This window comes from Bos indicus, chromosome 21 (assembly GCF_029378745.1).
Source record: "Bos indicus isolate NIAB-ARS_2022 breed Sahiwal x Tharparkar chromosome 21, NIAB-ARS_B.indTharparkar_mat_pri_1.0, whole genome shotgun sequence".
NCBI classification, from domain to species: Eukaryota; Metazoa; Chordata; class Mammalia; order Artiodactyla; family Bovidae; genus Bos; species Bos indicus.
This window is the reverse complement of record NC_091780.1, coordinates 42,966,319-42,993,848: the sequence shown is the minus strand read 5'-3', so window position 1 is coordinate 42,993,848 and position 27,530 is coordinate 42,966,319. Positions and strand designations below refer to the sequence as shown.

At 40.3% G+C, this 27,530-nt stretch overlaps 1 protein-coding gene and 1 non-coding gene across 3 annotated transcripts in view; one reads left to right on the top strand and one right to left on the bottom strand.

Moving 5' to 3' along the window:
• Nucleotides 1–27,530, bottom strand: part of AKAP6 (A-kinase anchoring protein 6) — a 501,454-nt gene that overhangs the window by 393,058 nt on the left and 80,866 nt on the right. The gene's annotated exons all lie outside the window — the stretch shown is intronic.
• On the top strand, nt 24,798–24,904 carry LOC139178524 (U6 spliceosomal RNA). The gene has a single exon (XR_011562907.1). It is a non-coding gene; the product is annotated as a U6 spliceosomal RNA (small nuclear RNA).

Here is a 27,530-nt window from a genome sequence, read left to right as displayed (position 1 = left end):
CAAAAGAGTATTTGGGTGGACAGACCACACCCAGGCATGGTCCAGAAGAATCAAGACCATATGCCCCCAAATCAAGCAGTTTAAAGCAGGATAAATTTTTAAATGTACAAATAAATTAATAGTACTATAGCAACATAACCAGTTGACAAAGTCAATTTGAGCTAAATGCATTCATTCAGGCCCTCTCTCTTTTCTTAGGAAGAAACTGCTCTTCCCCAAACAAGAGCATCTTCATGCGTATAGTTTAAAAGGTGGTCTTATCATCATGTAAATCAACCCCAAACCTAAATACTCACTGTCAATCTTCCTGTACGCTGCTTACTCCCCCCAAAAACAAGTGAGAGACTAAAGCATAAGTCTAGCCAAATTAACAAATCTGCTCACTACAAAGGACATGCTACAAAGCTGAGGTAGAGAAAATTAAGTTAGGCATCACTAAGTGTCCTTTTTTCTTTTGCTTCATTTTTTTGCTTTCGTATTCTCATAATTACCCTTCACAGAACCTATTCATAGAGACACTGAATTTTGAAAGAGGAAAAAAAGTTCCACTGGAATGCTTTGGTTTTTGTCTATGGCTAACTCTCATGCTTTGACTGCATTAAGGAAAAATAAATGAACTCAAGAGGTGCACCCTATATCCGCTTCCAGGACTCTGGAATTGGGCTCTGCAAAGAAAACACAAAACAAGCTTAATAAATGGTTTAATTAAATGTCTCGGCCTACCCAGATGAATGAGGCTCTAATTCATCAGCTAGTTTTTAAATCTTGCTGCCTGTCTACCTCCCCAGCCTCTTGTGAGGTCAAGGATCGGGAAACTTTAAGTGGCTTTAAGTTCTTTAAGAGGAGAGCCAAAGAATTCCTACAGAATATTGTTAAATTTGTACTTAGGGGGAAAAAGAGTGCCTTTTGTAAGATGTTCCTCAAGAAGTTTCCGTCATTACCCACTCCTCCTTTATCTTGGCCCTCCTCTCCCAGCCCCAAGCCCTCCAGCACTCATCTGGGTAACACTGTTTAGTGAGATCAGTGTGATAACCTCAGATTAGGCTCACTTTCTAATCCTCCTACGTAACAGAGCAGCCTAAAAATGGATATCAGTGAGAAGAAACTCAAGCTTCAAGTACACAGGCTTAAGGAGTAGGGAGCGGGATGAATACAGCCTGTAAATAGTGGGGCCCAGACAGGTTTCTATAATTTAAAAGACCTTCTTGGTGTTATCACTGATGTTCTCCCCCATCCTTTTACCTTTGATATATCCTTTGTGTATGGCTGTCCCCTCAAGCAAATGGCTGATTACTTCCTACTAATCACACAGACCATGAGCCCTCTCCTGAGTCACTTCTCAATCACTGCTAACTCCCTCACCCAGAGCATGGGGTCTTGTGTCAGCCATAATACACTTCATCAATCATCTTCCTTGCTTAACCCTTCCTCCCGCCCTGCCCCCACCCACTTCCTATTATTAGATTCTCTTCCTGTGGCATAGACACCCAGACTGACTCAGTTAGTCATCACAGCTCCCGTGAATTCCTTCCATCACTGCAGCGGTCAGTTCCTGTCACTCAGAGATTTGGTTGGCTACTTCACTCCACTTGGGGTGGGGTAAGGAGCACTAACACTCATCAGCTGCGAATAGTGCCCACAGTCATGAATTTGTGGATCTGAACTCAGGGATGCTAATGAGTATTCATATTTCTTACCCCCACCCCAGGTGCTAATAATCACCTTTAAGCATTAGGCAGCCATCTTTCTGTTTTTCAAGAAATTGTCCTGGGAAGAACTGGATTTGTAAAACTAATACATAATTGATATAGTCATTACTTTTGTCAATGCTGTTAATACAAAGAAAATGAAACAAGATTTATATCAAACCAACTGACATTACTGAGAATCAACTATATATAAAGCACTACGTGTGTATATAACTCATCAGATTTACTTTCAAGGAAATTATAATTAATGGAGACAATTTCCCTCCCTCCAGTCTCCCCTTAGACACACACACACACACGTGCACACACACTCATCTACTAATACCCTTAACATAGGCAGAACGTGGGCAAACAAAGCCCTGTGGGGGCCCTGTGGGGTGGCATTAGTCCTGGATAGAGGAAAGATAAGGAAGAACCTGAAGAGGGAAACATTTGAGATAGGCTTGTAAAAGTGGGTGTGATTTAGATGGGCAAAAATACAGGGGAGATGGGGAAAGAATTCCACCCTAGGGGAAATACTTGGACAAAGACACCTCAACATCAAGAATTGGGGAGAATCAGCAAATAATTCAGTGTTGAGAGGAATTGGGAGCTTGATGGAATGGGAACCAGAAACAGATAAGACTACAAGGTAAGCTCCAGCCGTGTTATAAGAACACTTTGAACACCATACAAGGGAGTTTGGAATGAATCTCACAGGGATCAGGAACTCTGAAAAGATTACAAAAGAAGAGAGAGAGAATTACAGTTGTGTGCTAGAATGAGACAGGAAAAATCAATATACAAACTCTTATTTACCAAGAAAATTAAATGAGAAAGAAGCATTATGAGGGAATCAACATCTTTTCCAGGCAAACTTCATCAATATAAAATGTAATATTAAAAATTTCTTTATACCCCATAAAAATCAGAAAGAGAGACTGATTGAGACAGAAAGCTACAAGTCTAACTTTTAGATCAGAGTGATTAAAGGAGTTCTGTGCTCTGTTCTACCTACTCCATTAAATATAAAAGAGTTCCCCATTTTTAGCTCTCTATTAACCCTAGCATCATATATCTGAAGTGGAAAAATTTGGGGGATCATTTCATGCAATGTTTTACTTTTTTCTTATTATAAAATTTTTTAACTAATTAAAAAGTAACAGTAATTCAAACATTATAAAAATAGATAATATTGAAGTTAAATCTCCTCCTCTATCCCAATATTCTCATCCCCAATCAATAAGTGATAAGAGGCTATTTATCTTTTGTGTCCTCAATATATAAAGTAGAAAGGAAATGAACCCTAAAAGAAAAGTTGTCTTTAAAGATTCTGAAGCCTAAATTAGTCAGTTATCTCTATTAATGAAGCAATATAGAAATGTTTGCTAATTTAGTGTTTATTTACCAGGTACTAGTATGAATTCTACAAAAAGTTGTCACTGACAAACTGAAAGAATGCTGGGCAATTTCTGCAAAGAAACAGCCAACTGAATATATGTATCTAATTTGGCTCCTTCTAAGGCAATGGCACCCCACTCCAGTACTCCTGCCTGGAAAATCCCATGGACGGAGGAGCCTGGAAGGCAGCAGTCCATGGGGTCGCTGAGGGTCGGACATAAGTGAGCGACTTCACTTTCACTTTTCACTTTCATGCACTGGAGAAGGAAATGGCAACCCACTCCAGTGTTCTTGCCTGGAGAATCCCAGGGACAGGGGAGCCTGGTGGGCTGCCGTCTATGGGGTCGCACAGAGTTGGACACGACTGAAGCGACTTAGCAGCAGCAGAAACCTCTAACACTACTGCAGTGGGGTTTTGGTTTGAAATTTAAGTATAAACACTCAAGAATGGGAGGAAAAACAGTAATATTTTTAGCAGCTGAAAATCAAATGAATAAATGATAAATGCCTCAGCCAACCCAAGAAAACAAAATCCTAAACCAGTGGCACAGAGAGTAAAGAACAAACCTGATTTTACCGTAGAATTCTTTAAGTATTTTGAAATTGGTGGAGCCAAGATACCTCTGGCATTGGGGATGGAAAAGTATTTAGTGAAAAATTAACTTTACCCAAGAAAAGTCTGGCCTTTGTTCCAACTCCTGAGAGGTAGCCTCTAAACTTCTAGAATTCCCTGAGCGATAGGATTATTTTTGTTGTTCATGGTGGGCCCTCAGACAACACCTGATAGTCTACACTAACAAGGTGATGCATGATGGGAGCTAACCACACAGAAAGACCATTAATGCAATTAGAGGGTTGGGGCCTTGAGCAACCATATGGGCAATCATTCATGCCTAAGTAATGAAGCCCCAACAAGAATTATCAACACTGAAGCTCAAGCACACTTCCCAAGGGGGCGATACTCCGTGAGTACGGTTATACACCAAGCACAAGAGGTAATGCATCCCTAAGGACATGGATGCTTTGTATTTGGAAATTTCCCAGTCCCAGATTCCACCCTATGTTTCTTCCTTTGGCTGGTTCTGATTTGCACCCTTCTGCTAGAATAAAACTAAAATCATAAGTATAGTGCTTTCCTGAGTTCTGTGAGTTGATCTATCGAATTATACAATCTAAAGGAGTCTGTGAGAATCTCCAAATTTATCATTATCTGGTCTGAGTGAGGACAGTCCTGGGGACCCCAGAACCCACAGCTCATGTCAGAAATCTTGGGCAAATTAGACAGTCTTGAAGAACTGTACCCTTAACCTCAAGTTTCGCCTAACTGTGGGTAATGGAGCAATGCTATGTTGAGAAGATTAATTCTGATTGAAAAATGTTTAGAGACATTAGAATTTTAGGTCTTTCCTTACTCTGTGTTGCTGGGTAGTTGCACTCACTCCAGTTCTAGATGTTTATTCTTCAGAAAGAATCAAAGGATCTCTGGACTTAGGGGCTCTGGGCAGTTGAATATAGCAGTACCTTGAAAATAGGGGAATTGAGTTAACAGGCATTTGGAGTGCTGAGACCCCGAGTCCTCCTCAGCAACTTGACTCTCCAAAGCCTTCATCCTCCATTTAGGAGACTAGAGACACCTCCCCTACCCCCACAAGTAGATTTGATCAGTCCAAGAAGATACAATAAAAAATCTGGCACATCCAGATCACCATACAATGACATTCAGGCCTACCCACACATTCTGAGATTCAATCAGCTTTCTAGTCTCCTACTCCTAAATATGATCAGGCAGTTAAGGACTAGCAGAAATTAAGGAAAAACTCTAATTTGGATAACAGTCCCAAAGGAAGCAAATAAAAAACTTCAACCTGGAGGAAACAGACTATGCGAGGAGAAGATGATTTGGTTAAAAATAAAAATTATCAGAGATAAGATATCGTATCCATGAAACAAGAACAGAATTTTATTTTAAAAAATGTATAGAAAAAAGAAAAATTTGGAAAAATAAAAACATGATAGCAGAAAGAGAAATCTTAATATAATGGCTGGAAATAAAGTTGAGGAAATCTCACAGAAAGTAAAGCAAAAGATAAATAGACAGAAATTAGGAGAGGAAGATAATCAGGGACCAATCCAAGAGGTCCAAGAATAGGAGTCCCTGAAGATGAAATGAAAAAGAAAGGAAAATATCATTAATAAAATCTTATAAGAAAATGAAGGACATGAGTAAGAAGACCCACTCAGTGTATGAAAATAAACACACAATAGGACACTTTATTGAAATCCAGAAAACTAGGAAAATAAGATTTGGGTTAAATGTAGAGGCATATACAAAGAATTACAAATTAGATTAATTTAGATCTTAATAGTAACTATGATATTGTGATTTATAATAAGAATATCTATTTTGTCTTTATCCCCATTTCTGGCATAGAGTTCCTAAAACTCTGGGAATGTCCAAAGCACAATAGCAAAGATATCATCTTTCGTTATAATATTTGTTCTTTTGTCCTTCTTCCTGAACTAGCTCCAGAGCCATAATGGTGAAAGGAGTGTCTTGTTATTCTTAAAAGTCCCTTTCAACCACACCTGAATTTACGTTAATGAGGTAACTTTCAGAAAGGATGAGGGCTGATTGCCAGGGAAACCGACCAGATTAAGACATTGGAACTTTCGGCCCCACCCCCCCCCAACTTCTAAGGGGGAGAGAGGGGCTAGAGGTTGAATCAAACACTAACGCCTATGATTTAATTAATCATGACTGTGCAATAAAGCTTCATAAAAACCCAAAAGGGCAGGCTTTGGAGAGCCACCAGATTGGTGAACAAGAATGCATCCACAGGCTAGGTGGCTGGTACATCCCAAACTCGACGGAGACAGAAGCTCCTGTGCTCAGGACCCTCTGGACTTTGCCCTGTGTATCTCTTTATCTGGCTGTTCACTCGTATTCTTCAATAACCTTTGTGACAAAATGATAATATAATAAGTAACCTGTTTTCCTCAGTTCTGTGAGTGGTTCTAACTAATTAACCTGAGGAAGGGATTGTCTTATAGCCAGTCAGTCAGATGCACAGGAAGACAATATGGATTTGGAACTGGCACCTGAAGTGAGTAGCGAGAAGGGGACAGTCCTGTGGGCTGAGCCCTTAACATGTGGAATCTGATACTATTTTCAGGCAGACAATGCCAGCACTAAGTTAAATTACAAGACACCCAGCTGATATCACTGAGTTGTTTTGTGTGGTAAAAACCACACACTCAGCAATGCCAAAAGTGAAGAAGATTATTGAGAATGGAAGAGACAGGCAGAAGTGAGTTTTTCCATAATAGCAACATTGGAGACTAGAAGACAATTATTTTCCTCAAGAAGAAAAAAGAACTCTAGCATATAATGGGATACCGAGAATAAAACAGTTTGATAAAAAAAAAAAAATCAAATGTGAGGACACGATAAGAGACTAGTCTCTTCACATTTAAGTTCACAAGAAAAGAAACCTCCCACACACTTTTCTCAAGAGATAACCAGTCTCTTTGGTAGGTACTCCACCAAAACAAAGAGGTAACCAAGGAAGAGGAAGTTAAAGGATGCAACAAACAGGAAACCTATCACCCCAGGGTGGTAAAGAGGAGAAATTTAAGGATGCCAGCCATATACCAGGGCAAGGAAGGCATCCAATCCAGATTGGACCAGGTCAGAAGGCTCTCAAAAAGACTTCTCCAAACAGATGACAATGAAAGAAAACCTGTGCGAATGAACACAATAAGAAGAGATTTGTCGATCTAGCGGAGCACTGGAGATTGAATTAGAGACACAGAAAACTAAGCAAATAATAACAATAAACTCTAGAAAAAAATTAAAAGGTGTATAAAATAGAATAGGAATTATATTATTCTATGTGGTTTAGCTAAAAATTGCATTTACATATTCTTAATAATAACACTAAATGTTGATGTAATCCAAGTCACAACATGTTTTTGCAGGAAGAACTGGGGGTAAAAATTGTGTGTGTGCACCCATGGGCATGTGTGCCCCTGTGAGAGAAAGTAAGAGAGAGGGATGGAATGGGGAAACAAGCTAAATAAATTCTTATCTTTCATAGTGAGAAGTCAATAGATAAAAATAAGAGAAAAATACTCAGGAAGTAGTCATGCCATTCTATTGTTCTAAGACAAAGGTACTTACCAAAGAATCAGCTGACAGATGAAAATGGTTGCCTCTAAGAATTGGAAATGGAAAAGAAAGTCTAGAGGCTGCTGTTTATCCAAAATCCCCAAGCTACTTGACTCTAAACTATTTGTGTATAAGCATACAAATTTAAAATACCTAGATTAAAAAATAAAAGTGTTTCTTAATTGCAGGACAGGGGTTTAATAGACTCAGGTACATTGAGAATTTCCAATAAGGAATAGGAATATATGACTTATTTGACTATGAAAATGATTACTTTTGTTTGCTTGTTTCGGGTAGAGAATGGCACAATACTGGACGGGGCACTCAGTAACCATGCTAAGTTTAAATCTGTGCCTACCCACCTGTTAGAACACTCTATTTTAAAAGACAAAATGCTTATTGTGACTCAGTTCAATAATAAGGTTGTATTTGTTTCATTCAAATAATTCCTTTAAGAAGTAAGTGCTTCCTATAACTAAACCTTATCTCATGATGAAAGCCACAGATTAAGGGGCCAAGCTGAAAATAAGGTTATTTCATTATTTGTTCCATGAGTAGATATGTTCTAGAGTGAATAACTATTATTTCTGACGACAACTGAATCAGACTAAATTACAAAATCATGAACTGAAGCCAGATCTTTCAACTAATATTACATTTGTTAGTACCATTCATGCTGCAACCTGAGAACACATCAAACAACTACCCCACAGTACTATTCTTTCATCAACAGAAGGCATTTTACAGGTGATGAACTCTCATAAAGACCAGGATTTTCAAAAGCATTATTTCCTATTCATTATTATTTCCTATTCACCCTAACTTCCCAGACATGCAAAAAAGATTTTCTCTAGAAGATTCTAATGTCAGATTTAAAAATACTAATGGAGACAGTAAGAGCTCTTAATATTTAATGGTCTGATGTGATCACAGATTCTCTCTCTGAATGTTCTTTAATACAGAAAGAATAATTAAAGGTCTGGTATTATATCTGCTTTTCAAAGAAACAATTTCAGCAAGGTAAAATTTTTTCAAATATTTTACAATGGTTTTGCTTAAAATGAATCAAGTTTATTAAATACTGTTAAGTATTTCTGTCCATCCAGTCATCTAAATTGAAGATTGGTATCCCTGATAAAGTATGACTTGCTCCAACATGAACTGTTGCTTTAAAAAATAATTCCTAGAATAAATAAAAGTTCTACACTATGGACCTGCAAAGAAAAATAAAATATATATATTTCTAGTAAAAAAGAGATAGATAGAACAAAAATAAATATGGGCTTGTACTATGTATGGGTAGGCAATAAAAGCATAGGGCATGGACAAGCTTAAGCTTTTTTCTTAATGAATTATTCATTCTCTTGCTTAAGGAAATAAATAGCAATAATAGAAAGTGCTGAGTAACAGCTAATGGCTTAAAAGCCTCTAAAAAGAACGTGGCAGATCCTTTAAGGACTCTAGAAACTTAGATTGAATACTACCAGATGCTCTGTCAGATATTCCCTTCAGCAAACAGGAAAAAAATATTTTATCTTTTAATGTAGGTTGTCTCCTCTAAATCCCAGGGAGTACAAGGGACAAAATGCTGAATATTATAACAGATCAACCTATACTGTCTCCCAACTGCTTGAGAGCTAAAGCCTAATAAGTTGAAAGCAAAAACCCTCCAGCCCTTAGATTTTATCACTTACCACTAACAAAGTTTAGCTGTGCTGTGGGAAGAGAGCAGCAGGTTCCCAGAGAGGTCATCATTTCCAAACCTTTCACTTCTTGCTCTCCTTAGTAAGTCGTGGATAAGACTTTATCATCAAGCACATGAGAATCTGGCAGTCATCCAAGACCCCAGGGTCATCCAGATGCTTTAAAGCCAACTAAGCGTTTTATTTTAATTTTTCCTATCTTTCCTTCTTAGCAACAGTTAAAATTGATAGGACACTCCTAAACAGTTGTTTCTTCTCCATCAAGCTCAGAAAATCATCTTTGTATAATTTTTCAATTAAGACTTCACAATCATATCATACATCACATGACACAGCTATTTTGGGTCTTACTTAGTCATTTACAGCTAAATACAAATGAATCTCAGACATATTATGCCTGTCACAGCTTCTGTTCATTGTGCCCTTTGCCCAGATCCTGTCATCATTAACAGTTCCCTATGAGTCATTGATTTGGATACTAACGTCTTTTGAATGAATTTCTTCAACAAGAAATGTTACTTCATAGGTTTGAAAATGAACAATCCAGAATATGTCATCAATACAGCTGACAACTTTTAGAACAAGAGTATTTGGAATGACCTTTAATTAAACTAGTCTCTCTAATGTGGGAATTTTATTTCATTTTTAAATAATGTAAAACACAAACATCTGAGAGAATATGGCTTTTCTCAGCTTCCATCATAATGTGCAAAGTAACATGAAGGAAACAGATTTAGACAGATTTATAAGAAAGCAGAGGAATATTTTGGCCTGACAGTTTTATGTATACCACAGTTTAAGGGAAAAAAGGTATTTAATGGGCATCTCACTTTGACACTTTCTTGGTGCTGTGAAAAACCAGTGAGGCAACACTTGTTGACCCTCCCCCTTCCAGGAACTTCAGGCCCAGGAAAGGAAGAACTAGCAGTTTCTGTGTGGACTTACTTCTCAAATGAACTATAAAGAGAAAAGGTTGGAGAAAAACTGCTCTGAACATAAAGAATAAGTCTGTACTATTTTTCCATTTTTTACCAGCTTTACTGAGATATAACTGACATATAAAATTGTATACACTTAAGTGTATGTGAGGGCTTCCCTTCTGGCTCAGACGGTAAAGAATCTGCCTGCAATACAGGAGACCTGGGTTTGATCCCTGGGTTGGGAAGATCCCCTGGAGAAGAGAATGGTTACCCACTCCAGTATTCTTGCCTGGAGAATTCCATGGACAGAGGAGCCTGGTGGGCTACAGTCCATGGGTCACAAAGAGGCGGACACGATTGAGTGACCAAGCATGCACACAAGCGTATGTGATGATTTGACATACAAGTATTGCAAAAGGATAACCACATAAGGTTAGTTAATACACCCATCAACTCATATAATTACAATTTTGTGTATGTGTGGTGAGATCACTTAAGATATATTAGTATTAAATATAGTCACAATACTGTCCATTAGATTCCCAGAACTTAATCATCTTATACCTGGAAGATAGTGCCTCTAACAGCCACATTCTACTTTCCATTTCTGTGAGCTTGGCTTATTTCAGATTCCACATACAAGTAAAACCATACAGTATTTCCCTTTCTCTGTCTGACTTTTATCACTTAGCTCTCAGGTCAATCCACGTTGTCACAAACAGTAGGGTTTCCTTCCTCTTATGGATTATATATATATACATATATATACATACATACACATACACACATTCATGTCACATTATATTTATCCATTCATCTCTTGATGAACACAGATTTTTCCCATGTCTTAGATATTGTGACCAATGCTGCAATAAACTTGAGGATAGATATCTCTTCAAGACAGTGATTTCATTTTCTCTGGATACATACTCAGAACTGGGATTGCTGGATCACATAGTAGTTCTGTTTTTTGAGGAACCTCCATACTGTTTTTCACAGCAGCTACACCAATTTACATTCCCATCAATAGTGCACAACAGTTGCCTTTTCTCCACATCCTCACCAGCATTTGCTGTCACTTGTCTCTTTGAGAATAGTTATTCTAATAAGTGTGAGGTGATAGCTCATCGTGGTCTTGATTTGTATTTCCCTGATGATTACTAACATAGAGCAACTTTTCTTATACCTGTTGGCCATTTGTGTATCTTCTTTGGAAAAATATCTACTCACGTTCTCTGCCCATTTTTAAACGGGATTATTCAGGGGGTTGCTATTGAGCTGTATAAGTTTCTTATATATTTGAGATGTTAACTCCTTATCTAATATATGGTGTGCAAATATTTTCTCCTATTCCATATACTACAAAAACTTTTTCCCAGTTGAGTATTCTTGACTGCCTTGTCAAATATGACTCAACTCTGCCCTCCAGCGAGTAAGCACCAGCCCCACCTCCCCCACAGGCCATGTACACGGCTTCAGGGGGCCCTAGCTCCACCCTCCAGCAGGTCCACACCAAGTCCTATCCCCTCAGGGCTGCGTGACCAGCCACAGGGGGACCCAGCCCCACTCATCAGCAGGCCAGCAGCAGCTCCATGCCCCCCTCACCAGATGACACAGCCCACTGCACAGGAAGCCTACCCCACCCTCCAGCGGCACTGAAGTCACCACATGAGGCATGACCCTGCCGCCAATAAGACCAGGGGCCAGCCTGATCTCCCAAAGCACCCACTGTAATCAGCTCCAGCACAACAGAAGGGAAACACGTCCCACATTGATGGCAACCCCAGAGTGTACAGCTCTGGTGACCAGAGGGGAGGGTTTCTGGGCCCCAAAGCACACTTCCTCCATAAGGCCACTTCTCCAAGATTGAGAAACGTAACCAAGCTACCCAACACACTGAAATAAACACAGAGAACTGGGCAAAATGAGGAGATGGACAACTATGTTCCAAACAAAGAAATGAGGCCTAACCTCAGAAAAACAACCAAATGAAGTGGAGATAAGCAATCTTTAAGATGATTATTTTTATTTATTTGTCAGGCAAATTATAGATCTTCATTTCTTTGTGGTTGGAGTTTCATTATTTTTATTTGGTCATGTTGTATATTGCCTGACACTTCATGATCCATGCAACTTTACCTTGGTTTTTGTACATTTGAAGGAGCAAGCACCTCTTTCAGTCTTTATAGTTTGATTTCAGTAAGAACAGATCTTCTCCTGTCTATTCCTCCAGTTGGTGGAATAACCTATAGAATCACAGTTATGTTGGGCTAGAGCTGGTTATGAGGTTTTTGCTGGGTATGCAGTGAGATCCATAGTCAGTGGGCTTGTTATCAGGGTTTCAGGTGGATGTGGATAATGCCTGGTGCCTCTAGTACCTTATTCAGTAAGTATATTGAGTAAGTAGTGCTCAGACAACTGTTCACTTCTGAATCCACAGTGGGGTCTTCAGACAGTGAACCTATTACAGGTGTGTGGCAGGTGTGGTCTCTAGGAAGATTGCCACCTGGTCATTGGATGGGTCCCTATGTGGGCAGGACCTATCGTGAATCTCGGCTGAGAGAGGCCAAAAGTAAGCCCCAGGACTGTTTCAGTTTCCAGAGCCAAAACTGAACTCAGCAGACCTGTCTCTGCAAGCATAGATAAGTCTTCCACCAGGTCCCTGAGCAAGCTGCTCTGATCCCTGACTGTGAGTAGAGGTACTAAAGCCAAGTATAGGACCCTTTTAGGATCTCCAAGAGTTTGGACAACAGGGCCTGCTGCTTGATCTCCATGCCGGCAAAACTGCTGGCAGACTGTAAAGGCACTAGAGTAAAGGGTCCTTTCAGGGACCCTGGGACCCTAGAGCCCCAGGACTGTCAGCAGACTGGCAGACTGTGGCTGTGAGGAAGCTAAAGCCATGTATAGGGCCTTTTCAAGGTCTCCTACGATCCATATGAGAGTTTCTCCTGCCTGGTTCCTATGCCAACAGGCTTGCTCTTGGATTGCGGCTGGCATAGGACTAATACCTAGTCTAAGGCCCTTCAAGGATCTCCAGGGCACAGATGAGAGTATCTCATACCTCATCAAGTCTCTGTACTCTTAAACTAGTTTCTGAGTCTATTGTTGTTAAGTCGCTCAGTCTGTCCAACTCTTTGTGACCTCACGGACTGCAGCACACCAGGCTCCCCGTTCTTCAGTCTCCCAGAGTTGGTTCAAACTCAAGTCCATTGAGTTGATGATAGCATCCAACTATCTTATCTTCTGTCACCCTTTCTCCTCCTGCCCTCAATCTTTCCCAGCATCAGGGTCTTTTTTAATGAGCTGGCTCTTCACATCAGGTGGCCAAAGTATTGGAACTTCAGCACCAGTCCTTCCAATGAATATTCAGGACCGATTTCTTTTAGGATTGACTAGTTTGATCTCCTTGCAGTCCAAGGGATCCTCAAGAGTCTTCTCCAGCACCACAGTTTAAAAACTTCAATTCTTTGGCACTCAGCCTTCTCTCTGGTCCAACTCTCACATATGTACATAACTACTGGAAAAACCACAGCTTTAATTATATGGACCTTTGTTGGCAAAGTGATATCTCCGCTTTTTAATATGCTGCTTAGGTTTGTCATTGCTTTCCCTCCAAGGAACAAGCATCTTTTGATTTTGTGGCTGTAGTCACTCTCTGTAGTGATTTTGGACCCAAAGAAAATAAAATCTGTCACTACTTCCACTTTTTCCCCCTTCTATTTGTCATGAAGTGATAGAACCAGATATCATGATCTTCGTTTTTTAAGGTGGAATTTTAAGCCAACTTTTTTCACTCTTCTCTTTCACTGTAATCAAGAGGCTCTTTACAGAAAGAATAATTAAAGGTCTGTCACTTTCTACTATAGGAATGGTATCATCTGCATATCTGAGGTTGTTGGCATTTCTCCCGGTAATCTTGATTCCAACCTGTGATTCATCCAGCTCAACGTTTCACATGATATACTCTGCATAGAAGTGAAATACACAAGGTGACAATATGCAGCCTTGATGTATACCTTTCCCAACTTTGAACCAGTCAGTTTCATGTAAGGTTCTAACTGCTGCTTCTTGACCTGCACACAGGTTTCTCAGGAGGCAGGTAAAGTGGTCTGGTACTCCCATCTCTTTAAGAATTTTCCACAATTTGTTGTGATCCATCCACACAGTCAAAGGCTTTAGCACGGTCAATGAAGCAGATGTTTTTTTCTGGAATTCCCTTGCTTTCTCTATGATTCATCAGATGTTTGCAATTTGATCTCCGGTTCCTCTGCCTTTTCTAAACCGATCTTACACGTCTGGAAATTTTTGGTTCACATACCACTGCAGTCTAGCTTGAAGGATTTTGAGCATTACCTTGCTAGCACGTGAAATGAGTGCAACTGTACAGTAGCTTGAACATTCTGTGGCCCCAGGGCCATAGAATTGTCCTTTGGCAGGGGTACCATACCCTAAACTGAAGAATTTTAAGCTTATATTTATATTTAATATACTTATATTAAATAATACACTTATTTAATATTTAGATCTCATCTATTCCACTCAGATCTCAAAATGCTATCAGCATGACCTTAACTTCAGTCAGGAGATTGGAATCTGATCAGATCTGAAGGAAAGACTGAAAGATATTATTGAGGGAGGTTAGTTCATCAGTAAACATCACTCTATAGCAGGATTCTTCTACCTTGCTATTATTTACATTTTGGGCCAGATAATCCTTTATTATGGCTTCCCAGGTGGTACAGTGGTAAAGAATCTGCCTGCCAATGCAGGAGACACAGGAGACATGGGTTCAATCCCTGGGTTGGGAAGATTCCCAGGAGAAGCAAATGGCAACTCAATCTGGTATTCTTGCCTGGAAAACCCATAATCACAGAAGCCTGGCGGGCTGCAAATTCCTTGGGGGTTGCAAACAATAGGACATGACTTAGCAACCGAGCACAGCACAATATTGTATAATAAAGAGCTGACTTGTGCATTGTAGCATGTTCACCACCCGAAGCCAGTAGCACTTCCACCTGTCCAGTGACAACAATCAAAATGTCTTTCAGTTCAGTTCAGTTCAGTTCAGTCACTCAGTCATGTCCGACTCTTTGTGACCCCATGAATGGCAGCACACCAGGCCTCCCTGTCCATCACCAACTCCCAGAGTTCACTCAGACTCACGTCCATCGAGTCAGTGATGCCATCCAGCCATCTCATCCTCTGTCGTGCCCTTCTCCTCCTGCCCCCAATCCCTCCCAGCATCAGAATCTTTTCCAATGAGTCAACTCTTCACATGAGGTGGCCAAAGTACTGGAGCTTCAGCTTTAGCATCATTCCTTCCAAAGAAATCCCAGGGCTGATCTCCTTCAGAATGGACTGGTTGGACCTCCTTGCATTCCAAGGGACTCTCAAGAGTCCTCTCCAACACCACAGTTCAAAAGCATCAGTTCTTCGGCGCTCAGCCTTCTTCACAATCCAACTCTCACATCCGTACATGACCACTGGTAGAACCATAGCCTTGACTAGACGGACCTTTGTTGGCAAAGTAAGGTCTCTGCTTTTGAATATGCTATCTAGGTTGGTCATAACTTTCCTTCCAAGGAGTAAGCGTCTTTTAATTTCTGGCTGCAGTCATCATCTGCAGTTATTTTGGAACCTAAAAAAATAAAGTCTGACACTGTTTCCACTGTTTCCCCATCTATTTCCCATGAAGTGATGGAACCGGATGCCATGATCTTCGTTTTCTGAATGTTGAGCTTTAAGCCAACTTTTTCACTCTCCTCTTTCACTTTCATCAAGAGGCTTTTTAGTTCCTCTTCACTTTCTGCCATAAGGGTGGTGTCATCTGCATATCTGAGGTTATTGATATTTCTCCCAGCAATCTTGATTCCATCTTGTGCTTCTTCCAGCCCAGTGTTTCTCATGATGTATTCTGCATATAAGTTATATAAACAGGGTGACTATATACAGCCTTGACGAACTCCTTTTCCTATTTGGAACCAGTCTGTTGTTCCATGTCCAGTTCTAACTGTTGCCTCCTTACCTGCATATAGCTTTCTCAAGAGGCAGGTCAGGTGGTCTGGTATTCCCATCTCTTTCAGAATTTTCCACGGTTTATTGTGATCCACACAGTCAAAGGCTTTGGCATAGTCAATAAAGCAGAAATAGATGTTTTTCTGGAACTCTCTTGATTTTTCCATGATCCAGCAGATGTTGGCAATTTGATCTCTGGTTCCTCTGCCTTTTCTAAAACCAGGTTGAACATCTGGAAGTTCACGGTTCACATATTGCTGAAGCCTGGCTTGGAGAATTTTGAGCATTACTTAACTAGCGTGTGAGATGAGTGTAATTGTGTGGTAGTTTGAGCATTTTTTGTCATAGCCTTTCTTTGTCTTTAGATAGTGCCAAATGTTTCCTAGGGTTAAAATCACTCCTGGTAGAGAACCGCTGCCTTATATTGAGACTCACAGTTGACATTCCCCTCCCACATACCCAGAGCTTCACATCAGCTTCTAAAATATTTTAAAATTATGTATGTGTGAATATATATAAATCTATAATCTATGTTTGAGTTAATTAACCATCGAGGAAGCATAGTGTAGTTTGGCTCTTCTCAACTAAAATTATTTTGTTCTTCACAAGATCCAAACTTAAAAAAAAATTTCTGAAAAACACCATCTAAAATTAAAAGTATCCATCCTTCCAAAATTTAAAAATTGAAAACAAAAACTATTTAACATTATCTACGCATGGGAAATAAAGTGAGGTTTACCTTACTTTACACAATTCTAAACAGATGTTCTTTCTCACTCAAGAAACAATTTATTATCTTAATCATCATCATGATCATCTAAAAATCTCATCATATATAATCAAGAGAGGTAAGAAAGTCAAGCAGATTTTCCTGAGGATACCTCTGAGGTTCTGGCCTTTAAGAGATGTGCATCGAATGTCAGTTTGAAATGTGGAATTTTATTACCTTTCACCTTGTTAAGTATTTTTAATGTCAGTTTCAAATTAAAAGAGTGCCTCTTTGCATGTAAGAAAAATACTTTTAGAATGTATGTATATATGTGTGTGTCTGTATCTGTATACACTCTAAAAGTATTTTTCTTACCGTCTGGTGGCTCAGACAGTAAAGAATCTACCTGCAATACAGAGACCTGGGTTCGATCCCTGGGTTGGGAAGATCCCCTTGAGAAGGGCATGGCAACCAGTTCCAGTATTCTTGCCTGGAGAATCCCCATGGACAGAGGAGCCTGTGGCTGCAGTCCATGGGGTCATAAAGAGTCAGACACAACTGAGCAACTAAGCATATATATATATATATACATATATATATAACTGAACCACTTCACTGTACAGCAGAAATAATGAACACAACCGTGTAAATCAACTACATTTCAATAAAATAAATTTTCTTTAAAAAAAAGAAAGAAAAGCTCAATTATGAGAACTATACAATTTCAAAGTAGAAAGGAACCTCAGGAGCCATCTATTAACCTCTTATCCCAGGAAGGGATCAACACATCAAGATTCCTGGTACATGATTAAGGATAAAGAAAGATGGATTTTAAGAAGGTTCACTTGTGAATCAACTAGAAAACTATCCAAATCTGCTGTTATAACTTTTACCCATTGGTATAACCTTTAAAGAAAACAGAATTTTTCTAATTCATCAGTTTCCATTCAAAACTTCTGGGCTCTTTTCTCATCTGTGTAGTTTTAAGCCCCTATATAATCCTAAGCCTCACTGGTGTCAGGAAATGAAGTAGAACAAGCTTCCTAAGACAGCTGACCATGTATCCCTCCACCAAAACCCCTCCCACCTACCCCTCAGATCAGATCAGTCGCTCAGTCGTGTCTGACTCTTTGGGACCCCATGAATCGCAGCACACCAGGCCTCCCTGTCCATCACCAGCTCCCGGAGTTCACTCAGACTCACGTCCATCGAGTCAGTGATGCCATCCAGCCATCTCATCCTCTGTTGTCCCCTTCTCCTCCTGCCCCCAATCCCTCCCAGCATCAGAGTCTTTTCCAGTGAGTCAACTTTTCGCATGAGGTGGCCAAAGTACTGGAGTTTCAGCTTTAGCATCATTCCTTCCAAAGAAATCCCAGGGCTGATCTCCTTCAGAATGGACTGGATGGATCTCCTTGCAGTCCAAGGGACTCTCAAGAGTCCTCTCTAACACCATGGTTCAAAAGCATCAATTCTTCGGTGCTCAGCCTTCTTCACAGTTCAACTCTCACATCCATACATGACCACAGGATAAACCATAGCCTTGACTAGAAGGACCTTTGTTGGCAAAGTAATGTCTCTGCTTTTGAATATGCTATCTAAGTTGGTCATAACTTTCCTTCCAAGGAGTAAGCGTCTTTTAATTTCATGGTTGCAGTCACCATCTACAGTGATTTTGGAGCCCAGAAAAATAAAGTCTAACACTGTTTCCACTGTTTCCCCATCCATTTCCCATGAAGTGATGGGACCGGATGCCATGATCTTCGTTTTCTGAATGTTGAGCTTTTTTTTTTTTTTTTTGAATGTTGAGCTTTAAACCAACTTTTTCACTCTCCACTTTCACTTTCATCAAGAGGCTTTTGAGTTCCTCTTCACTTTCTGCCATAAGGGTGGTGTCATCTGCATATCTGAGGTTATTGATATTTCTCCCAGCAATCTTGATTCCAGCTTGTGTTTCTTCCAGTCCAGCATTTCTCATGATGTACTCTGCATGTAAGTTAAATAAGCAGAGTGACAATATACAGCCTTGACGTACTCCTTTTCCTATTTGGAACCAGTCTGTTGTTCCACATCCACTTCTAACTATTGCTTCCTGATCTGCATACAAATTTCTCAAGAGGCAGATCAGGTGGTCTGGTATTCCCATCTCTTTCAGAATTTTCCATAGTTTATTGTGATCCACACAGTCAAAGGCTTTGGCATAGTCAATAAAGCAGAAATAGATGTTTTTCTGGAACTCTCTTGATTTTTCAATGATCCATCGGATGTTGGCAATTTGATCTCTGGTTCCTCTGCCTTTTCTAAAACCAGCTTGAACATCTGGAAATTCACGGTTCACGTATTGCTGAAGCCTGGCTTGAAGAATTTTGAGCATTACTTTACTAGCGTGTGAGATGAGTGCAATTGTGCGGTAGTTTGAGCATTCTTTGGCATTGCCTTTCTTTGGGATTGGAATGAAAACTGACCTTTTCCAGTCCTGTGGCCACTGCTGAGTTTTCCAAATTTGCTGGCATATTGAGTGCAGCACTTTCACAGCATCATCTTTCAGGATTTGAAATAGCTCAACTGGAATGCTATCACCTACACTAGCTTTGTTTGTAGTGATGCTTTCTAAGGCCCACTTGACTTCACATTCCAGGATGTCTGGCTCTAGGTGAGTGATCACACCATCGTGATGATCCGGGTCATGAAGATCTTTTTTTGTACAGTTCTGTGTATTCTTGCCATCTCTTCTTAATATCTTCTGCTTCTGTTAGGTCCATACCATTTCTGTCCTTTATCGAGCCCATCTTTGCATGAAATGTTCCTTTGGTATCTCTGATTTTCTTGAAGAGATTTCTAGTCTTTCCCATTCTGTTGTTTTCCTCTATTTCTTTGCATTGATCGCTGAAGAAGGCTTTCTTATCTCTTCTTGCTATTCTTTGGAACTCTGCATTCAGATATTTATATCTTTCCTTTTCTCCTTTGCTTTTCGCTTCTCTTCTTTTCACAGCTATTTGTAAGGCCTCCCCAGACAGCCATTTTGCTTTTTTGCATTTCTTTTCCATGGGGATGGTCTTGATCCCTGTCTCCTGTACAATGTCATGAACCTCCGTCCATAGTTCATCAGGCACTCTATCTATCAGATCTAGGCCCTTAAATCTATTTCTCACTTCCACTGTATAATCATAAGGGATTTGATTTAGGTCATACCTGAATGGTCTAGTGGTTTTCCCTACTTTCTTCAATATAAGTCTGAATTTGGCAATAAGGAGTTCATGGTCTGAGCTACAGTCAGCTTCTGGTCTTGTTTTTGCTGACTGTATAGAGCTTCTCCATCTTTTGCTGCAAAGAATATAATCAATCTGATTTCGGTGTTGACCATCTGGTGATGTCCATGTGTAGAGTCTTCTCTTGTGTTGTTGGAAGAGGGTATTTGTTATGACCAGTGCATTTTCTTGGCAAAACTCTATTAGTCTTTGGCCTGCTTCATTCCGTATTCCAAGGCCAAATTTGCCTGTTACTCCAGGCGTTTCTTGACTTCCTACTTTTGCATTCCAGTCCCCTATAAGAAAAGGACGTCTTTTTTCGGTGTTAGTTCTAAAAGGTCTTGTAGGTCTTCATAGAACCGTTCAACTTCAGCTTCTTCAGCATTACTGGTTGGTGCATAGACTCAGATTACTGTGATACTGAATGGTTTGCCTTGGAAACCAACAGAGATCATTCTGTCGTTTTTGAGATTGCATCCAAGTACTGCATTTCAGACTCTTTTGTTGACCATGATGGCTACTCCATTTCTTCTGAGGGATTCCTGCCCGCAGTAGTAGATATAATGTCATCTGAGTTAAATTCACCCATTTCAGTTCCATTTCAGTTCGCTGATTCCATACCCCTAACTCCTTTCAAACACACCCAATGTCACCTAGTTAGCATTTTCAAAAGGGATGGACTCCTTGTCTTAGATCCATTTATCAACTAATCATGCAGCCTTCACCAGCATCATCCTCTCTCCACGGACTTAACTGAGCCTCTACCCTTCACCAATATCCATTCATCAAGGAGTGATGCTTATTTCTACTCAGAGACTATTGGAGAGGCATAAAGGTCATCTTCCTCACCTCATACACCCATTTGGAGATACTTTACACTATAGCAGAGAATAATTAATATCTTTGATTAAGAAAAGAGGCTAAAATCAAGTCACACTCAATTTACCTGTATTCTTAGGAAAAACTATATAGCAGACGCCCAAGTTCTCATTCTTATCTTTAGAGAGTTTTCTCATCCACTTAAGTGAAAATCAAATGAGCTCCCAACAGTTAAAACCATCACCAAAACCATCCTGTCTTACTCTGAACACTGAAAAGGTTTTAGTATTTTATTAGCAAAAATAATTTTGTTAATCTGAGACCACTTCTTTTTTGTAATAATTTTTAAGTCTCCAGCCCTATTCAAGTCAATCATTTCAGAGCTAAATTTGGAATGATACTACTTTTATAAGATAATGTAACAGCTGAAGACTCATTAAAATTTTCATTGTACCCTGCAGTAGAATTCTGTCCTTTTCCCCTCCTTCCCTGTACATTTCCACTTGATTAATCCCGGCTCCCAGCCAGCCAGTCTTGGAGAAGATCCTGCTTCCCTACCCAATCCCCACTGCTAGCTCTGGTGTGCCAAATACTAATTCTTACTCATGCAGTGGCAGCTCCTCTTTTTTGAGAAGCTTTTCCTCGCCGTCCTCCTCTCCTGTATTACAGTTTGGGGGAGTTACAAGGCCAGTGATTTACACAGGTACTAGAAGTACCTGACACCACCCAGAGTAAGCCTACTCTTTTGGCACTTCTCTGCACATTATCTGACAGGAGGTATCCTCTGCAGTCCTGCAAGGAATTCTTTCCAGGACCTTGTATTTTGCCCCAAGAATATTCATCCTACCCCCACTATGGAAGCCTCACTTGCTCCAGGGGTATCTCATAACCCAGGATCCTAGGAGAGTTTATTTGTTTGGTTTTTGTGTTTCTGTGGTGTTGCCATTGCTCTGAGGTTAGCTGGTACCATTTATTAAGTCTCTAAATCTCAAACTATGGGCTTCCTGAAAACTACCTGGAAGCAAAATGCGAATGAGAGATCATAAAAAAGAACGAAGGAAGAAGTAGAGACACTCTGAGACAATCTCAAACCACCTCACTGACATGCAGTGGTAACTTAGGTTTGTGGCTCTACACTGGTGCCCACACCTCTGTGAGGGTCAGCCTCCCAGGTGCCTGTCCAGGCCTGGCCAGGGGGGCTCAGCCTCTGCTCCCACGCTCTGTGCTCTGTGGTGGCTAAGGCTCTCCTCGGTGCCTGAGTGGCCATCTCCTCACACAGAGCTGAGCTGGCAAACTGATGCTGCCCAGGCCCGGAAACAGTGGGGGCTGCATGGTTTGTCTAATTCTCTGAACATAAACTTGGCAGGAGTCCTTTGAGTTACTAAGCAACTGAACATCTGACATGAAGTGTTTAACAACCTTTCCATAGATTACTAAAAGTTCCCAGAGTAGATTCATGTCTGGTCCCGTGAAGAAAGAAGAAGGAAACAGAGGTAGCCAAGAAGAGAGTGGGGAGAAAAAGCCAAGAAAGAAGGCGAAAGGGAACAGCAACTTACAGAGGCAGGAAGAAGAGGAAGGCAGGAAAACGGGAGGCACTTGAGATGGAGACTCTCAGGGAAGGAGATTATGCCCCAGGACAGCATTTCCCAAAAGCTCTAGGAAGCAGTCTTTCAGCAAAAAGAGTTTCTACGGTTTTCATTTGTTATACAGAACCATGGGTCTTTCCTCCATTTTTGTTGTCTTCACTCCACTCAGCCACTCACCTCAAATACACAGCTTTCACAAAATCTGTAACAGGAGGCTAACATGCATGACAATCTCATGTAGACACACAAGGAGCAGAATACCAATGCAAGACAGGTAGCAAGAACGGAAGAGTTCACTCCTTCTGGCTTAGAAAGCTCTCGATTCTTAACTTAATGTTCTGAGCAAGATGCCTTTCTGCTGCCTCTCTGGACCGACTTCCTGCCCTGCTCCCTGGTGCAGGCAATGTGTGCTTAGTCGTTCAGTCGTGTCCAACTCTTTGAGACCCCATGGACTGTAGCCTGCCAGGCTCTTCAGTCCATGGGGATTCTCTAGGCTAGAATACTGGAGTGGGTTTTCATGCCCTCTTCCAGGGGATCTTCCCAACCCAGAGATCAAACCCAGGTCTCCCACACTGTAGGCAGATTCTTTACTGTCTGAGCCACCAGGGAAGTCTGGTACAGGCAATAAGGAGATGAATTGTTTGTGGAAAATTGGAAAATTTGACAATAAGAATAAATCAACCAAAAGCCAATCAGCATTTTATTAACACATGGCTAAAAATCTAAAACCAAGAATTGCGACAGTTTTAATAATAGGTTTGTGGGCCTCAGATTCTCTCTCCCACTACCTTTCTTTAATAAACATTGTATTCTACATAGAAGTTAATCCAATCAGCTTCCAGCCCTGACACACAGACATCCGGCGAGAGGTACTTCTTTCCAGAGTAAATTTTAGGGGTCCAGAGTCAGTGGTATGTGCTATTACAAGAGCAATTCTTGCCTCCAGCCCCCCAGAGTACTACATATCTCATTTAAACAGCAAATTAGAAAAAGCAATTGTCAAGAGGAAAAATTAAAACTTGAGTGACATAAATTCTGCCATTGTTTGATCACATGGAATTTTTAACTCATGCTTAAAATTTAAAGCAGTAAAACAGTGCAATTATACTGTTTTGTTTGATAAATGCAAAGTTAATACATGAAATATTTTACTGAATTTAAACTTTAAAATTATTACTTTTATGAATAATTGTTAACTATATTTATTATAAAACTTAAGGGTGAATCAATAATTATGATTGATTATTCACATGGTTATTGTTGAAAGTAATTTTGTCCTATATAAGCAAGGGTAAGGGTATTAAAAATTATCTGTTCTGGGTGTCAAAAATGCCTGGTATACCATTACCTCTTTGGAGCACATAAGTGTCTCCTCTGCTCTCTGGCTTCTCACTGGGTTCTTACTGGACCACTAGTGGGGATCAGGAAAGAAAAAGAGTGAGATCGGGGCATTTATCTCTTCCTTTCCTTGCAGACTTGCCCAACTCTGGCAACATCCTTTGACATTTCTCCCCAGCTTTATTGAAATATGATTGACAAATAAACAGTGTATAAATTTAAGGTGCATAGGTGGTCCAGTGGTTGAGAATCCACCTTGCAGTACAGGGGACACTGGTTTGATCTCTGGTCCGGGAGGATGCCACATGCCGAGGAACAGCTGGGATTACTGTGCCACAATTACTGTGCTCTAGAGCCTGACAGTGGCAACCCACTCCAGTACTCTTGCCTGGAAAATCCCATGGACGTAGGAGCCTGGTAGGCTGCAGGCCATGGGGTCGCTAAGAGTTGGACACGACTGAGCAACTTCACTTTCACTTTTCACTTTCATGCATTGGAGAAGGAAATGGCAACCCACTCCAGTGTTCTTGCCTGGAGAATCCCAGGGACGGGAGAACCTGGTGGGCTGCCGTCTATGGGGTCACACAGAGTCGGACACGACCGAAGTGACTTAGCAGCAACAGCAGCAGAGCCTGACAGCCACAACTACTGAGCCCATGTGCTGCAACCACTGAGGCCTGTGCATGCAGAGCCTGTGCTCCCCGACAAGAGAAGCATCGCAACGAGAAGCCCACGCACCACCTGAAGAGTAGCCCCGCTCACTGCAACTAAAGAAAGCTCGTGTGCAGCAAAAATGACCCATCACAGCCAAAAAACGTATGAATATTTTTTCCAAAAAAACCTTAAGGTTCACAACATGATCTTTGGAAATATGTATATGTTGTGAAATGACTCCCCCAATCAAGTGAATTTACCTATGCATCACCTCATGTATTTACTCTGTGTGCATGTATGGTGAAAACACTTAAGGTCTATTCTCTTGGCAACTCTCAAATACATGATACAGTATTATTAACTACAGTCACCATGCTGAACATCAGATCTTGAAAACTTTTTCATCTTGCATAAGTGAAATTTAGTACTATTTGACCAGTATCTCCCCGTTTACCCTACCCTCCTGCCCCTGACAACCACAGTTCTACCCTCTTTTTCTGAGTAAGTTTATTTTAGATACCATATACAAGTAAGATTAAATGATGTTTGTCGTGCTCACTTTGGCAGCACATATACTAAAATTGGAATGATACAGAGAAGATTAGCATGGCCGCTGCCTAAGGATGATATGCAAATTCGTGAAGCATTCTATATTAAAAAAAAAAAAAAGTTTGTCTTTCAGTGTCTGGTTTATCCCACTTAGCATAATGTCCTCTAGAATCATCCAGTTTGTCACAAATGATAGGATTTCCTTCTTTTTCATGGCTGAATAGTAATCCATTGTATAATATTCCAATATACCACATTTCTTTATCCATCTACCCATAGATGGCCATTTAGGCTGTTTCCATATCTTCCTTACTGTGAATAATGATGCAGTGACATAGGGATATGACTACATTGATGTCATTTCCTTCAGATATATATCAGAAGTGGAGTTGCTGAATTATATGGTAGTTATTTCTTTAGGTGTGTGTGTGTGTTTTTTTTTTTTAAGGACTCTCCATACTGCTTTCCATAATGGCTATACCAGTTTATATTCCCGCCATCCTTTGACTTTGACCAAAGTCATTCTTCCCCCATCCGACCCATTCTCTCCCTCTCTCTGTTTCCTCTCAATTGTGATTATTACCTGCTCATTCAGACCCAGGGATGGACAGGCACTGCCCTCATTCCTTAGTAGCCTGAGGATACCACACTATCCCCTGTCATTTCTGGATATCCTGTCTATACCTTTATACATTTAGTTTTATTTAAACTCTCTGAAAATTACCCACTTTGTAGGAGTCAACTATTTTCCACAAAGACCCTAATTAATGTATATTCTTACTTCTTATAAATCCAATTTCCATCACAATTCTTCATTATCCTAGATCTCAAACGGAAATGTTTCTCCTCCTTAAATATGTATATTCTAATTCCATAGGGTCTTAGGATCCTGGGAATGGAGTAGTTGATATCAGTTGTTTATTTACACTTTCAATATTCAGGGGAAAGTGGATGTGCACTTAGCTGATGAACTGCTACAGCAAAGCCTCTATACATCACTTCCCTTCTCCAAAGTTTGCTAGTCACCTTGTAAAAGTAACACTGGACAAATTGCTTCATTTAGCACAACATCTCTCTCCACAAAAATCACTATCACTTTCCTGCATCTCCCCAAATTAAGATCTAAGAGTTCACCAGTCATACCATGTCTAAAAATTAAACTTATACATTCTGAGATTAATCAAAGCCTATTAACAGGGCTAATCTTAATCGTCCCAAAGAAAGGCAATGCCAAAGAATGTTCAAACTGCTACACAATTGTACTCATCTCACATGCTAGCAAAGTAATGCTCAAAATTCTCCAAGCCAGGCTTCAACAGTATGTGAACTATGAACTTCCAGATGTTCAAGCTGGATTTAGAAAAGGCAGAGGAACCAGAGGTCAAAATGCCAACATCCACTGGATCATAAAAAAAGCAAGAGAAATCCAGTAAAACATCTACTTCTGCTTTATTGACTATACCAAAGCCTTTGATTGTGTGGATCACAACACATTGTGGAAAATTCTTAAAGAGATGGGAATACAAGACCACCTGACCTGTCTCCTGAGAAATCTGTATGCAAGTCAAGAAGCAACAGTTAGAACTGGACATGGAACAACAGACTGGTTCCAAATGGGGAAAGAAGTACGTCAAGGCTGTACACTGTCACCCTGCTTATTTAATTTATATGCAGAGTACATCATGCGAAATGCTAGGCTGAATGAAGCACAAGCTAGAACCAAGATTGCCGGGAGAAATATCAATAACCTCAGATACTCCGATGACACCACCCTTATGGCAGAAAGTGAAGAAGAACTAAAGAGCCTCTTGATGAAAGTGAAAGAGGAAAGTGAAAAAGTGGGCTTAAAATTCGACATTCAGAAAACTAAGATTATCGCATTTGGTCCCATCACTTCATGGCAAATAGATGGGGAAACAATAGAAACAGTGACAGACTTTATTTGGGGGGGCTCCAAAATCACTGCAGATGGTGACTGCAGCCATGAAATTAAAAGACGCTTACTCCTTGGAAAAAAGCTATGATCAACCTAGACAGCATATTAAAAAGCAGAGACATTGCTTAGCCAACAAACTTTTCCATCTAGTCAAAGTTATGGTTTTTCCAGTGGTCACGTATGGATGTGAGAGTTGGACTATAAAGAAATCTGAGCGCCGAAGAATTGATGCTTTTGAACTGTGGTGTTGGAGAAGACTCTTGAGAGTCCCTTGGACTTCAAGGAGATCCAACCAGTCTATTTTAAAGGAAATCAGTCCTGAATATTCACTGGAAGGACTGATGCTGCAGCTGAAACTCCAATATTGTGACCACCTGATGTGAAGAACTGACTCACTAGAAAAGACCCTGATGCTGGGAAAGATTGAAGGTAGGAGGAGAAGGGGACAACAGAGGATGAGATGGTTGGATGGCCTCACTGACTTGATGGACATGAGTTTGAATAAGCTCTGGGAGTTGGTGATGGGCAGGGAAGCTTGGCGCACTGCAGTCCATGGGGTCGCAAAGAATCGGACATGACTGAGGAAATGAACTGAACTGAATCTTATGGTCAATGGGAAGACTTAATTCCAGACAGTACTGACTTTAATCTGTCCACATCCTCTGCATTTCATTTCATCCATTTCCAAGTTAACAGCAACTAAAAGCATAGCTAAGTTTTTCTACTAAAAGTATTTCTTGGAATAAACACTTTTGTTAATAATTTTCAAAAAAACGTGTGGGAGAAAAGGCACACTAAT